This window comes from Mirounga leonina, unplaced genomic scaffold (assembly GCF_011800145.1).
Source record: "Mirounga leonina isolate KUSES-001 unplaced genomic scaffold, KU_Mleo_1.0 Mir_118, whole genome shotgun sequence".
Lineage (NCBI taxonomy): Eukaryota > Metazoa > Chordata > Mammalia > Carnivora > Phocidae > Mirounga > Mirounga leonina.
The window spans coordinates 108,561-123,126 of NW_023270277.1; the positions used below are offsets into that span (position 1 = coordinate 108,561).

General features: G+C 40.1%; 1 long non-coding RNA gene across 3 annotated transcripts in view; it reads left to right on the plus strand.

The window, feature by feature from the left end:
* Positions 1-14,344, plus strand: part of LOC118007333 — a 52,084-nt gene extending 37,740 nt beyond the window's left edge. The window contains exon 3 of one of the 3 annotated variants that reach the window (XR_004678381.1): positions 14,195-14,344. This is a non-coding gene — a long non-coding RNA (uncharacterized LOC118007333). Of the gene's footprint in view, positions 1-7; positions 215-1,661; positions 2,222-14,194 lie in introns of those variants that run through there. The other 2 variants (XR_004678380.1, XR_004678379.1) reach the window with 2 other exon arrangements.
* The last annotated feature ends 222 nt before the right edge of the window (positions 14,345-14,566 follow it).

Consider the following 14,566-nt stretch of genomic DNA (forward strand, 5'->3'; position numbering starts at 1 on the left):
CTCTTAGGTTGACTATTACTTGTTTTGACAACTGAAGTATCACTGGTTTGGTATTAGAAGACAATAAAGGCAGCTATACCCAAGAGAGCACTTAGGATGGAATGGGCACCCTCAAACAGAATGTACTTTCAGTAATTCTGCAGCTTTTCTAGAAGTGAGTCACCGCCAGCAGCAGCATATTTTGTCCAGGACATCTCCTTTGGTCACTAGGACTCTGTGTGATGCATGCTTGACCTTCATGAGCTGCTCAGTGCTTGGGAGACCTCCCTCTTCTCCATCAAGTTGCTTCTTCGAAAACGAAGTCCCAAGAATCCACACCTCAGTGTCAGAGGTTGCACTGGCACCTGGAGGTGACTGGGTGTCAGACTCTGTAGGACTGCTCCCCAGCCCCCTCACTCCACTCATTTTCTCTAAGGGCTCAGGCTTGATACCTTCATTACTTTGTCAGGTGCAATTTACCAAAGTCATAAAAAAACATGACACCCATATGTCTTTTGAAATAAGATTAAATTCCTTCATGAAAATATACTCTGCAACATGAGATCTATAGTTCTGGAAATAAGTATCCAGATTTCATCACTCATATCTAAGCAGGGAAGAATCTTTTTCCAAGCCCGGCTGAAGGAGAGAAATTATCTGATTAATCAGGAATATAATAATTCTTTTTGAAGAGTAGATTTTATTCGAACTCTAACAGGACAGTAGAGGATGGAACAAGGAAAGAAGCACAGAAGCGAGGCCAGTGGCTGAAGTTACCAGCTAGTCTTCATCACTGGTCAGTTTCTAAAGAATTTAAATATATTAAAACACAGGGAACACAAAATTATAGTACATAATTTAATCTTGCCTTGGTGATTCAGAAACAATTCAGCATCTTGCTTCAGGGTTAGTATTATGAATATCTGTGGACACTGCATAGTTCTGTGCTTGAGAAATTTGCTTTATCAGCATTGACGGATATAACCCAGGAGACTTCATCTAAAACCCCAGTATCAGCCAGCGTGTTTATTTAAAATCTAACCCTTCAGTGGTCAAAAGGTGCCAACTTCCAGTTATAAAATAATTCATGGAGATGTAATGTACAGTATAGTGACCATGGTTAATAACACTGTCTTGTATATTTTAAAGTTGCTAAAAGAGCAGATCTTAAAAGTTCTCATCACAAGAAAAGATCTATAACTGTGTGGTGATGGATGGTAGCTACACTTATTGGAGGGATCATTTTGCAATACATGCATCTATCAAATAATTATGTTGTCCATCTGGAACTAATACAATGTTGTATGTCAATTATACCTGAATAAATAAAATAATGTTAGACATTTGTCTTTCTATTACGCTTAATGCTTTAATTCATGTTACTTATTGGAAAACACTTATCATGTGAAAAATATTTGTATATGTCTTGAGTCTATTTTTAGCACGATCTTTTTATGTATTCATCAGTTGCTGTACCATTGTAATACTTTATTAATTATTAAAACTTAAAATACATTTTAATGTCATTTATACAAATGGCAACTTACTGTACTTTGTTTTTTAATTTTTCTCTATTTGTTTCTGTAAATGAGTTTAGATTTATTCTGTCAAGTTATATGGGAAGAATTAATATCCTTCCAATATTTTGTTTTAATTCGAGACCTATCTCTTTATTTATCCAGGTCTTTTAGAGTTTTCACCATCAACAAATGACAGATTTACCAGGGCACCTGGGTGTCTCAGTCGTTAAGCGTCTGCCTTCGGCTCAGGTCATGATCCCAGGGTCCTGGGATCGAGCCCTGCATCAGGTTCCTTGCTCGGCAGGGAGCCTGCTTCTCCCTCTCCTATTCCCCCTACTTGTGTTCCCTCTCTAGCTCTCTCTCTCTCTGTGTCAAATAAATAAAATCTTTAAAAAAAAATATTAGTAAAAAAACAAATGACAGATTTACCATATAGGTCCTCTACATTTATGAATGTGCATTCCTAGGTCCTTTATATTTTTTGTTGCTGTTATAAAAAGAGTCTTTTCCATCATATTTTTTGATACCAGCACTGAGATTTTTCACATTTACTTGTGTCTGATCACCTTATTTCATTACTAATTTCCAATAGGCTCCCTTGGGCTTTACAGGTCTCATGACCTACAAGCTGCACTAATTTGGTCTCCTGTTTTCCCATGTTTGCTTCTTTCTTCTTTGTTTTGTCTTTTTTTAAATTAATTAATAATTGATTTGAGAGAGAACATTGGGGAGGGGCAGAGGGAGAGGGAGAGAGAGACTCTCAAGCAGACTCCCTGCTGAGTGTGGAGCCCGATGTGGGGGTCAATCTCACGAGCCTGAGAGCATGACCTGAGCTGAAACCGAGAGTTGGACGCTCGACTGACTGAGCCACCCAAGTGCCCCTTCTTTGTTTTGTTTTATTGAATCAGGTAGAATATCCAGAACAAGGAAATCAATGACAAGTGGTCAAAAGTAGTGGACTTAGACCAGTTCAATCCCAGCTCTACTGTTCACATCTGAGTGACTTTCCCCAAGTCATGTCCCTGTGAAAGTGTCCACTAAACGGGAAATAAAATCACCTTCATGGGTCAGTGCAAGGATTGGAGATAATTTTTGTCATTACCTTGGGTTAGAGGCCAGAATATACATTTCATTGTAGTTATTGTTTATACTAAATAATTGTGACAATATTGGGCATCCTTGTTTATTCTTGATTTTAAAAAACAGCACCCTCTCTTATTCATTTTTTAAGAATGAATTTCTTGTATTAGTCTGACATTAAGGTTTTTGATGATTGTTTGCAACTGATTTGTTTTAAAGCCAAGTTTGGTATAAACGGAAGATTTTTTCCCCATAAATAGAAGCTGGATTTTATTATAAGGTAGTTTTATGATCTCTAGAAATAATATTTTTCCTTGACCAAGGGGTGTGATGAATTCTGATAGTGCATATATTAGTATTAAACTATCCTTGCATTTTTTATATAAATACTACCTGGTCAAAATGTATAATTATGTTAGATTAGTAAATACATGATATATAAGGTCTATGTTTCTAGGATGGAAAATACTCTTCATAACTGTGTTTCTAATGTTGTGATTTTGCATTTTCTTTTATTTATTGAATACTCTCAGAAAATAATTATTTTATTGTTTATTTTTAAAGATTAACATTTGAATTATATAATTCATTGTATTTCTGTCTTCTGATTCTTTATTTTTGTTTTATTGTTCAGACTGCTGTCCTTATTTTCTACAGAATTGTTAATTGCATGCTTGCTTTATTTCCACTTCTTAAAACTAATAATAAAACACTATTTACCCATATTTTAGATGCTATTTTTTGACTGTATAATTATACTACTGGCTATTTGTATTAAAATCATTTTAGCCTGTGTTCCCTAGTTGTCACATTCAATTTGACAACATCCTATTCTTAAAATCTATGTTTAAAAATAGGAGTCACTTTATGGCACATTGTACTCGTCTGTCCCATGGCCCTCACAAAATACCATGAATTTGGTGGCCTGCACATAGACGTGCATGTTCTCTTGGTCCTGGAGGCTGGAAGGCTATCAGGGCATGGATGAGGTTGGTTTTTGGTGAGCTGTGTTTTCTGTGAGCTGTGTCCTCCCAGGTCTTCCCTCTGTGAGTGCTTCCTTGGGGTTCTTCCTATTCTTGTAAGAACACCAGTCCTCTGGGAGTAGGAACATGCTCTGTGACCTCATTTGACCTTCGTGAAAGCCCACAAGGCCTCTCCAGTTACAGTCATGTTGGCAGTTAGGGCTTCAGCCTATGGATTTGAAGGGTGCACAGTTCCACCCATAACATACGTCACTATATTTCACATTCTATATTTTGTGATTGAAACATATTTTTGATATCTGAGTCTGTTTCTGTAAACAGATTTCTTTAGACATGTCTGTGTTTAATTGGTTTCAATACTTACTGGTATTTTTCCATTCTTGAACTCTTTGCTTGGATTCCTGTTGTGCTGGATTGGAATTACTCTCCGGGGAGATTTTTCAAGAAGGCTTCATGAGTGGGATTGTTTTGAACTCTGCTATTTCTATTTATTAGATCAAACACACCTTGATGATTAAAACATGATGTAGTCATGTGTCCTCTTTCAAACACTGGTAGGCCTTATTCCATTATATTTTGACATTTAAGCTTTAAGAGGAAAATTATATTTTGGTTTCTGAGTAGGCAAATTTGCTCTCATCCTATTTCAATAAAACTTAAGTTCTTTCTTTATTCTTGTTGTCCACACAACTATATCTGTTGTCACTATTGGTTGATTTTTTAAATTTTTTTTTTGGTCTGGAATGACTACATTTGCTGCTTTGCAGCTCAAGAAAGTGTCTTATATATTTTTTTCTATTATGCTTCTAAATCCCTGCAAGCTTTCTTTGTATCACCAGAGATCTTTATAAAGTTCCTCTATTTTCTGTTCTCCATAAATATCCACTTCACTCCCATGACTTTCTTCTACTTCATATTCTAGAGCAGTGCGCAGTCTTCCCTTCACATCTCCGAGTGTGTTTATGGATGATTATTCAACTCTTGCTAGCAGTTCCCTGCATACACTATTTCCAAGATTCTTCTCTGCCCTTTTACAGAGCTTTTCTGTGACAATTGTACCTCCCTGGGGTCAAACTACTGTGGCCAACTCAGTCCTACCCTCACGCTTTAACAACCGATTTCCTGAAAGCACAAAGTTTTGCTTGAGATGGCTGCTTCTGAAGAGCCCAAGAAAGCCTGTGTGGACAAGGAAGCCGGCAGCATCTGGCAGCCATGAGAGCCCTGTAAAGACCCTAGAATGACAGACGGGCAGCGGTTTCTGGATAGTACTCCATCTGCATTCCTAATCTGGGGGAGATTTTCTAAGCGTTTCCAAGTTTCTTCTCTTGTGGAGGGGATCCTCAGTCGTTTAAAGCCATGCCTGGGCACACTGTTTTACTCAGGCTTCCTCTATTATACAGTAAGAAAAGATTCTGCACAAGTCAGACTTATGTGGTAAGTCCGTCTCAGCCTTGGGTGTTGTGCATTTTCAGCGTCTCCTCTTCACGGCTTGGTGGGGAGGAGGGAGATACGTGGGGATGGTGGAGAGGTGTTGTAGCTGCATTCAGATTTTCCCCTGAAATTTCCCATCCTGCTTCTGCTCACTGTGTCTCTCCACACCCCTCTTAACTTGCTGAGGGGCAGGACAACTTGGGGGAGGAAGATAAGGAGGTTCTGTCAAAACTCTGTTTATATTTAGCACAGCATGCTGATATGTGATTACTTGCCAAATCTCAGTTTATATGACTGAACTTAAACCCTTTAAATATTTTAGTGCGTAGAGATTTTAGTGTGTAGAAACAGTGACATTTTTAATTTCCAAAGGATATGAGAAAGACTTTTGCTGCATTCCACTAAAATTTTAGGAGTCTAGACAAAGTGCTTCAGTTTTTCCAATTTTAGAAGTCTAAAATCTGGGTTTATTTGATAATCCAGAAAGATGATATGAATTTCCATAGATTATGCAAATAGATGTAACTGTGTGACATTTGGCAAATATATTAACATCTCTGGACTTTATTGAAATCTTAGATATAGGCTGCTGCAGTTGATTTATTCATGTGGGTGTAGTTCAGTTCTCTGGGACATAGGTACTGGAGTAGTTCGCTGACCATCTGCCACAGTGAATGGTCTTTTTACTGCTCTTACAGGCATATATTATGCTCACTTTTGTGGGTTCAAGGGAGGGTAAATGGGGGCTTCTTTCCAAAGTCATGTGTCCTGCGGACATTCCATGTACACTAGGGGCTCCCACCCATGGGTGATTTTTGCACTGACATTTTGGTCATCACACCTCAGGGGAGGGTGTTGGCATCTAGCAGGTGGAGGCCAAGGATGCTGCTAACATCCCACAATGCACAGGGTGGCCCCACGATAAAGAACTATCCAGTCCAAAATGTCCGTAGTGCCAAGGCTGAGAAACTTAGACACGTACTGTGTACTGCGGTGTGGCTCTTCCTGCCTTGACGATGTCAGGCGTCTGTCATTTCATACCACAACTGATGTCTTTGAGTTTATCCTTGATGTAGCCACAAAGCTTCACTAGGCCTGAAGACCACTTCATTTTTAAGGTACATATATTTTTGCCTACAAATGCTCAAAGCACATATAATAAAAGTGCTTTAGTTGTTCCAAAAAAGAATGCTGTATTTGTTCCAAAATCTAAATACTGCACTTGAAAGAGATTTTAAATCCATATGGTCCACATGGAAAGGCTCTTTCATGAATACTTGTTGGCTTGGGACATTACCAACATCATATTTCAAATGACAATATTCCCAAGAATCTTAAAGAATAGTATAATTAGAATCAGAAATTTTGAGCTGGAGTGAGTTTTAGGGACCATCCAAAATTTGAGATGTTCAGCCAGACTCCAAACACTCCAGCCAGTGTCTCCAACACTTTAGATGTGACATCTGAGACCCAAAGAGGTGAGGCTTAACGACCCCCGGGGGGCAGAGCAGGCTCCCTGGCTCCTGGGCCAGCAGGTCACCTTCATCTACAGTGAGCTACTTCATCTGTTCAGTGGTTGGTGAGACAAACACTTAGTGAAGGAGCCTCATTTCTACCTCTTTCTACAACAATACACATTACCTTTTTTACATAATATCTCCAGTATAAATATAAAAGAGTGATTGTTGAGAAGATAGAATTTCACAGCAGATGCAGTAAAATTTGAAACATGGCTCACTACTCTAAGGATTTACATAAGTTACCTAAACCCTGTCCCTGATGTTGCTTTCATTAAGCATTCATTGTGAGTGTCACCTTCACCGGGCACTGTGCTATAGAGCAAGCAACTGTGAAATGAGAAACAAGCACCTTCCTGACCTGGTGGGGCTCACAGTTTGGTGTATGGCAACTGTATGGAATAAAAACCTGATAGGACACCTATGTTTAATATTTCAACAGGGTTTCATTTGACTTATTTAACTGTTGTGTATTTCTGTACATGTTATTGAATCTGTAATTATTCTAGATTATCTGTTGCACCCCTGGGGCAGTGGCAGGCACTGGATATACAGTTGGAACATGTCAGAGTTTGGCATCTGCTCCTTAGGCATTTACAATCTCATGATAGAGGAAGAAGCTGAAGAAGAAGGCAGAGGTCAATATATAATAGTGAATTGTGATAAAAGTGATTGGGAACATCCAGGGAGCTAGCAGAGGCACTTCGGGGCTTACCGGTTGGCTGAGTGGTCAAGGACGGCCTTTCTGAGGAAGCAGCACTAGAAGGATGAATACAGGTTATTCAGGGAGAGTGGGCCAAAGGGCCACTCCAAGCAGAAGAAATAGTGTATCTGCTGTTTTTGCTGCTAGAAAATAGAAGGTATTCCTTCACTCTGCCATCAATGAACACACTGACTTAACCAACTTCCTGAGCAACTCACAGTATTACAGGAGGATGGGCTGATTAATGTGATGTAGTGGTAAGAAGCAAAGGTTTTGGGGTCAGCTGACCTGGGTTCCAACCCTGTCTGTGATTTGTTACCAGAAGGACCATGGATGTGATTGACTCCCTAAGCTCTTAGCATGAGCGATGCCAGAAGGTGGAATGCCCTTCCTCCTGTGTCCCTGGGCTCAACTCCTAACCAATTTCAGTCTTCCCTCAAAGTCATCTTCCCCTTGAGGCTTGGCCCTTGTATTTTGAATTGCAGCCCTTCATTATCCCCGTAAATCCTATACCCTTTCCTTAGTTTACCTTTCTCAGCATACCAATTACCTGTAATTCTACACATTTTCTTTGTTTGTTATATGTCTCCTCCACTAGAATTAATCTTTGTGAAACCAGCGGTTTTCATTTGCTTTTTTTATTCACTGCTAAATCCAGTGCTTAGAAAAGTAGCCGATATATCAGACATAGAAGAGATACTTGTTAAAAGCATAAATCTCACAGCCTCTTTAGAATCTTAGAGATAATGCATGCAAAGACTTTAGTATACTACCTGGCATAGAGTAAGTGCACAAAAAATGGCAAACATTTTTGTATTTTAATATAAAAATTAGTGTTTAAATTGAAAAATGTTAACAATGCTTCCTTTTAAGATTTTTTTTTTTTTAAGTGAAGACTTTCTGGACAATCTCTTCAACAAATTGTGTTGGGAAAACTGGATATCCACATGCAAAAGAATGAAGTTGGATCCTTACCTCACACCATATACAAACATTAACTCAAAATGGATCAGAAATCCATCAAAATTAATCAAAAATTAATTTAATAAAAAATGAACTCAAAGAGACCTAAATGTAATAACTATAAAACTCTTAGAATAAAACAGAGGGAAGCTTCATGATATTGTATTTTCAGTGATTTCTTGGATATTATACCAAAAGCAGAGGCAGAAAAAGGAAAATATATAAATTGAACTTCATTAAAATTAAAAGCTTTTGTGCATTAAAGGGCACTACCAACAGGATGAAAAGACAACCCACAGAGTGAGAGAAAATATTCGCAAATCATATACCTGATAATAGATTAGTATCTGGGATATAGAAAGAATTGCTACAGCTCAACAACAGTAATAAAACCAAACAAACCAATTAAAAAATGGGCAAAAGACTTGAGTAGATGTTTCTCCAAAGAAGCTATACAGATAGCCAATAAACATATCAAAAGATTCTCAAAAATATTAACCTTTAGGGAAATTCAAATCAAAACCACAATGAGATACTCCTCCACACCCATTAGGATGGCTCTTACTAAACAGAGAATAGCAATAGTTGACAAGGATGCAGAGAAATCAAAGCCTTTGTGCTATTGTTGGGAATGCAAAATGGAAAACAGCATGGAGTTTCCTTAAAAAATTAGATGTAGAATTATCCTATGATCCAGTAATTCTACTTCTGGGTACACACCCTAAAGAACTGAAAGCAGGGACTCAAACAGATATTTGCACACCATTTTCATGGCAACATTATTCACAATAGTTAAAATGTGGAAACAGTGCAAATGTTCATCAATGTGTAGTTGGATAAACACCGTGTGGTACATAAGTACAATGGGATAATATCAGTCTTTAAAAGGAAGGAAACTCTGACACCTGCTACAACATGGATGGACCTTGAGGAAGTTATGCTCCATGAAATAAGCCAGTCCCAGGAGGACATAGTACACAATTCCACTTAACTGAGGTACCTATAATAGTCAAATCCATAGAGACAGAGAGTAAAGTAGAGGCTGCAAAATAGAATAGGGGCTGGGAGGAGGAAGAATGGGGAGTTAGGGTTTAATGCACTCAGAGTTTCAGTTTGAGAATGTGAGAAAGTTCTGGGGGTGGGTGGTGGGGATGGTTGCACCACAGCATGGATGTGCTAATGCCCGTGAACAGTACACAGACAAATGGTGAAAATGTTTGTTATGTTATATATTTACCACAATAAAAATGAGGACTTTCTAACAAATACTATCAATAATTCTAAAGATATTTTCAATATTGCACAATTTGCATAATTCATATTTTCAGGGTTGTAATAATATATAATGTTGTGACATCAGACATTTTGGCATCTTTTTCCTTATGTTTGTCTCCTGTATTTATTTTCCTAATCAAAAGCTTTAGAAAATTTGCCATTTTGGAGGAATCAACTTTAGACTTTCCTAACACAAACTATTGGATATATTAAAAGAAATTGAATATAATAATGACAGTGGGGGAGTAGAGACAGCTGAGAGTATTTTCACCTCTACCAGGTGCCAATTTTAGGTTGTGTTGTTGAATTCCCATGACCACCCCATGTGGCAGATGCTACTTTGCCAAATGTTAGAGAACCAAAGATCAAGAAAGATGAATGCATTTGCCAAGGTTGAGACACATAGACATGCTGAAGACTTCTTCTTTTTTTAACTTTTAGGATATTAACATTTTATAACCTCCATATTCAGACATCAGAGTCTGTTCATTCATGACCCTTTCTTTTTTACTGACTTAATCATTTAAATGAAGTGTACTGAGCTCCTTGCCTGCCAGGCTCTGGGGGGTTTGGTACAAACCATCCCAGTTTTGTCCTGTAGGAGCTGAGGTCAGGAGTTTGCAGAGCACTGAAGCAGGTGATTCCTTCTCACAGTACAATTCCTGCTATCCGCTGGGAAACACAGTTTCAGTTTTAAAATGATGGCTTTTGTCGGACAAAATTCATTGAAATTCATCAGTCTAGAGTGTAATTTGTCAAATGAATTCTTAATTTACCTTAGTTGATAATTCTAATTTATGATTCCATGCTTTTCCCCTTAAGGGAACGAAGAGAGAAACTTCCATCATGATGGAACTGTTAAACATTTTGTTTCTACTATACCACACTGCCTGTATTCCTATCCAGGTTTTGAAAACTGCTATTGGTCAAGCAAGAATAGAGATAGAACATTGGGATTACAGAAAGTAGGCTGAGATGCTGCTTACTGTAGAATTCACCTTGGAACAGTGCGGATATTAGCAACAGCATCTTAGAACATTAACTCAGCGACTCACTTAGCTCCAGACTGGTGGAGAGATACCACGGGACTGCAGAACCGAGGCTGAGCGGCTGACCTCCCAGCTGAGCAGACAAAGGCTCACTTAGAACCGCAGAGATGGGGAGGAAGGCCAGCCCAGGGGAGCGCCGCCGTGAAGTCGCTGGGACTCCAGGCGCTCAGCTCACTTCAGAGTAGACCTGGCAGCACAAGAGCATCATACGGTGAGCACCACTGAATATGAAACACATGGGTTGTGCTGCAGCTTGTGTGCTTAACATGAAAAGTGCCATATAATTACAGATTTATTCATTTAAATTTTGTAGTTTCTCTTCACATTTTGGAGTCATTGTTTTTTAGCCTTAGAGTGGTTCCGGGGCAACTGTGCCTACCGGATAAAACGACCTTGACCTGAAGAAGAGGTTAAGTCTTCTACAAGGTCACCCAGTTGACTAGTGGCATGGTGCCTGGCACCTGCTGATGCCAACAGATGAGCACAACCCTGTGAGCACAGCTGTGATATCGATGGCCAATGGGCATTTATTGGCCCCATCGATACAATACACATTGTAGCAAACCTCATTCTGAGCTCTGATCAATAAGATTGTCATCTTAATTAATCATGGAGACAGGACACAAATAGAAAGTGAGGATCCTCAGTTTACAGAGAGAGAGAGAGGGAGAGGGAAGGTAATTCACCAACAGGGTCTTCAGTGGCGTCTTATTCACTGCCTGGCATGACAAAACCCTGATGAGTCCAAAGAAGATTTGCAGTCTCTTAAATTGCACAGGGCTTGTCCTAGAACAGAGGTGAGAGAGGTGATTCCAGACATCAGACAGGCGAGGACATCCAGGCAGAGAGGTGACTCCTCTGGGGCTGGGGCTAACCTGGGGCCACCTTCACTCCCTCACAGAGCTCGCGATATTTTCTTGCTTGTTTTTTATTTCTACTATGCCAGGAAAGAAGGTATGTTCAAACTTCATTGAATGTGTTCCTGAATAAAGGTGTCAGTACATGGGCCCCTAGTGTTGGAGCTCATGTTCATATTTGAGGGATTGAGAAATGTAAGGAGAACTGCCAAATCATAGAAGTTAAGAAAAGATCTAATTTGGCATTTTGAGCAACACTGGGAGTTCAATATCTGAGCAAAGCCTGAAGACATGAGCCAAATGCCCTTCAACAGACAAATGGATAAAGAAGATGTGGTCCATATACACAATGGAATATTACTCAGCCATCAGAAAGGATGAATACCCAACTTTTATATCAACATGGATGGGACTGGAGGAGATTATGCTAAGTGAAATAAGTCAAGCAGAGAAAGTCAATTATCATATGGTTTCACTTATTTGTGGAACATAAGGAATAGCATGGAGGACATTAGGAGAAAGAAGGGAAAAATGAAGGGGGGCAGAATCGGAGGGGGAAATGAACCATGGGAGACTAAGGACTCCGAGAAACAAATTGAGGGTTTTAGAGGGGAGGGGGTGGGGGGATGGGTGAGCCTGGTGATGAGTATTAAGGAGGGCACGTACTGCATGGAGCACTGGGTGTTATATGAAAACAATGAATTGTGGAACACTACATCAAAAACTAATTGTGATCAACATAATAAAATAAAATAAAATAAAATAAAATAAAATATTTTAAAAAAGACTGAAGACATGGAACAAGCAGGACCTCAGGCAGAGGCCATGCTGTCATGAGCCTGACCTCCTGTAAATAAAACCAAAAACCTGGTCTTCTGTGTGACTCTGACAGGTTCCCTGGAGCGTGCCTCCATGGACAGTAAAGTACTCCTGGAAGGCATCGTGTGGGCTAGCAGGAGCAAAGCTCGGAGTTGAAAGATTTCCCCGGACTTTCTCTTACACAAGTGTGGAATCCAGAAAACATGTTTTCTCTTCATTGAGCATAACGAGCGTCTGTTGGTTGCAGAGAAGATACTGTTGAGCACCAGTTTACTGATGTGACCTGGAATCCAGGGTCTAAGGATGTGCTGTGAAGCATGGGGTAACATTACAATGATTACTTGAAATCTTAGGTATCACATTAAAGTGTGTATGCATTCCATCCCTTATTTCAGAATGTCACAGCTCTTTAAAAATACAAACACAGTAATTTGCCCCACCTCTGATTACTTTCCTTTCAGTTATCAGAGAGGGAGACAAACCATGAGAGAGACTCTTAACTATAGGAAACAAACTGAGGGTTGCTGGAGGTGAGATGGGTGGGGGGGATGGGATAATTGGGTGATGGGCATTAAGGACGGCACGTGATGTGAGAACCCTGGGCGTTATATGCAACTGATGAATTATTGAAACCAAGGATATACTATATCTTCCTAATTAAATTTAAATAAAAAAATAGTTATTAGACTCAGAGTCATCATTAAGATTTATTATAATCCTTTTTAACAAATAAATGATGTATTTGTTCTAAAAAATAATTTGCCCCCAATATCTTTGAGTAAAAGTGAGATTCCAAGAAGATATAATAAGCAGTCTCAGAATTTGGGTCCCTTCAGCCACACTGTTCACCAAAGGGTCTACAAACCCAGACCCACAGATGGTGTGCGCACAGGCATCTCAGCCCCTACGAGAAGAGCAGATGTACCTTTCCCCCTTCTCTTCTCTACTCCTGCCCACAGGCCTTCCGCTATGGACCAAGGCCCAGGTAGACTCTAAAGATGGTATTTGTCCAGCATGCCAGGCGATCCCGGGGAAGGAGGAGAGGGTGGTGGGCAGAGCTGGAGGTGGACAGACACACGCATCCTTTCTGGAATTCTTTATGCACTCTGCCTTCTACAGTCTCCATGGATCCAAGTTGGTAGACTTCTGCCCACATCTTTTCATCCAAGGGAAAAACACAGGAAGCGGGCAACTTAGACCAAATCCTATGAACGAGATACAAACGAAACTAGATGAGTGTTTCGGGGCTTGCGTGTGGGTTAGTCCAGCTTACAAGAGGGAATATTTTAACAGCCTGATGTCTGGTCCCCCACAAGTAAAAAAGCATGCATTTTCTTGGCTGTCACCTTTCTGTGCGTTACTCTGAAGAAAGGTGCAAATATTTATTCTATTTACCTCTTTCCTTCTCCTTCCATTTCTTCCTGCTTGATCAGTGTTGGTTGCAGAAGAATGGGAGCGGTGGCTTCGTGAATCCTAACAGGAGGAAAGGTGAGCCAATGGATCCGTAACATTCCTGTCACCTCATCGCCCGGGGCGTGGAGCCTCTTTCTCAGGCTCAGCCACTGTCCAAGGACTCCACAAGGCAGAAGAGACACTCCAAGAGCAAATGCTGTAATTTCTCATGGAGCCCAGCAGTGCCTTTGGGGGTAAATCTGGCTTGCAGACACATTTTGCTTGGCCCTCACAACATTAAAAAGTAAGCTAACAGTAAAGTTTACACAAAAAGCTCTGTCACCAGCTTGCTTTGCGAGGAGGAAGATCTGGTCGTTCTGGACCTGCAGCTGCCCTGGTGTGTGAGAGCTACCTCCCAGAGCTGGTGGCCTTTCAGTCCTGCATCCTGCAGCTGGTCAGCATCCCGCACGAGCCGGTACGTTCGTATTCGCCCGCTGGGATTGGAGGGTGCGAGCCATCCAGTTCAGACCCAGCCGTCCAGAGAGCTTGCATCGGTGGAGAGAACGGATGCGTTCAGCAAGCATGTGCATGCGATTTCCCATGCTAAGATTTTATTTTTCTTTCAGGTTGGCCGTGATTGCCGGGATGTGGGAAGAGCGGCCGGGTGGGCAGACAGAAGAGGCTCGCGGTGCCCCCACCGCTGACCCTCTCTCTGCACGGCCACTCCTGTTCCACGCCGGAACGTCAGACACAGAATAAACAAAAAGAAGTGACAAGGCAAAGGTGAGTCACAGAGAAGAAGCATTTCAGAAATAGGAAATTCATAAGATGATTAACTATACAAAAGAGTAAGTTATCTTAAAGATAAATTTCAAAAATAAAAATAAGAATCGACAGTGATTGGAAAAGTAGATATTTAGTAACTAAAACAGACAATACAAAATATGAAAACAGAAACAACTAATAGGAACTTTATTTATCACCAAAAATGCTAAAGT